The following is a 1,760-nucleotide window of genomic DNA, read 5'->3' as shown; positions in this document are numbered from 1 at the left end:
GAGTGGAGAGTAGAGGAAGGGTCGATGCCATGTCTTCGTACTTTGACCATAGACAATTGCAAAAAGTTGAAGCAACTCCCGGATGGGTTCAAATTCATAAGTTGCTTGAAGGAACTGAAGATAGAAAGAATGAAGAGGGAGTGGACTGAGAAATTGGTAATAGGTGGGGAAGATTACTACAAAGTCCAACACATTTCCAGTGTTCAGTTTATCAACTGTGGCCACTAATTAGCAAGTGTTACTTAGAGGGGGTATTGAAGTTGACATTTTAAAGGATTTGATAAGATTTTAATATTTTAGAATTTTGAAAGATTTCAGAGAGTTTTAGGAGATTTGATTGTGTTTTAGATTTTTTTTAATTTTTCTTTTAGAAAATGAAATGTGATTCTATAAGATTCTATGAGATTTTATTAGTAAAATTTGTGTGATTTTAAAATATTTTACAAAACAAAAAAAAAAAAGAAAGAAAATCTGTGGTTTATTGGTGAAGTTGTAGGAGATGAAAACGTAAATTTGTCGAGACACCACCACAGAGCCTAAAATCATGCAAGAAAGAAAAAGAAAGTTAAGTGAGATGAAGAAAAGAGGAAGAAGCTAAGCAAAAGGAAGAAGAAGAAGAAGAAGAAGGTGAAGGACACATGAGGAGAAGAAGGAACAAGTCAACAAGGAAGTGAGGCACTGATTTTGTTTGTGTGTTGTAAGAAAGAAAAAATCCATTTGATCTTATATTTCAATGGTTCTCTATAGAGAGAGAGAGAGAGAGATGCCGGAGTTGCCGGAGTTGACCTGCGGAGAAAGTTTACTAAGATGGTGGTGGTTTTACAACTGTGTTTATTTTTTTTCCGTTGTAAATAGATTGAGATTACTATGAACAAAAGCCCACATATAGTCTGGTTACCAAAAGGTATAAACTTGAGGAAAACAAATTCTATTTTCACATCTTTCACAGTTTCTAAATATCTTATATCTTAAGCTAATAACCAAAGCCTTTAACACTGCAAGTTTTCTGTAGAAAGGTAAAGAAGTGATGGATTTGGAACTACTCAACTTCAAGGGCTTCAATCTCGTACCGAATGTCATCTAAATACTCATTGATGCTGGTCACAGCGTCTTGCACTCCTCTAATGGCTTCTTTCAAATCATTATCATACTCTGCATCAGCTTCTGCTTCCTCTGTTCCAGCAGCTTCAGTAATCTCATGAAGATGCACACACTCGTGCTGCATCGGCTTCTTGAGCTTGCAGTTCTCATGTGTTAGCATTCGTTCTGACGGTCTCCCTGCCTTCTTCAGTACCTGTATTGTAATGGTCAGATGCAGTTTCTGCTTCTCTTGACTTTGAATGTCGAGGAGCAGTTAAGCAAGATCAGCTCTTCCAAATTCTGGTTTCAGAAACAGAGATTCCATTTCTCGCACTTGTTTGGAACATTCACTGAACTCAGCTGTAATCTCACTGCACAGCTTCTGATAAAGTGCTTCAGCACCAGACTCCACATACTCTGAGAATCCACTTTTGAGCTTAGCGTAAGCCTGAGCTCAACGCTGCTGAATCTCCAGCAGACTCCGAAGCAGAATCAAGGGTTTGAGAGGCAGCCACGCTAGATCCCACCGTGGAACTACTAGACTCGCCGGCAGAACCGCCACATTTGATTTCGATTTCTTCGGCGATGGAAACCTTCTTTTGGAAATCTTCGGCACTCATCCTCCGATTTTTCTCTCTCTCCGATGACTCTTTCGTCTTCTCAAACATGAGAGAGAGAGA

At 38.9% G+C, this 1,760-nt stretch overlaps 1 pseudogene; it reads right to left on the bottom strand.

Annotated features, from left to right (window-relative positions):
• Positions 1-976: 976 nt before the first annotated feature.
• LOC104774153 lies at positions 977-1,734 on the bottom strand (annotated as a pseudogene).
• Positions 1,735-1,760: the final 26 nt, after the last annotated feature.

This window comes from Camelina sativa, unplaced genomic scaffold, assembly GCF_000633955.1.
Source record: "Camelina sativa cultivar DH55 unplaced genomic scaffold, Cs unpScaffold01695, whole genome shotgun sequence".
In the NCBI taxonomy this organism is placed as follows: Eukaryota; Viridiplantae; Streptophyta; class Magnoliopsida; order Brassicales; family Brassicaceae; genus Camelina; species Camelina sativa.
This window is presented reverse-complemented; position numbering and strand designations above follow the sequence as displayed.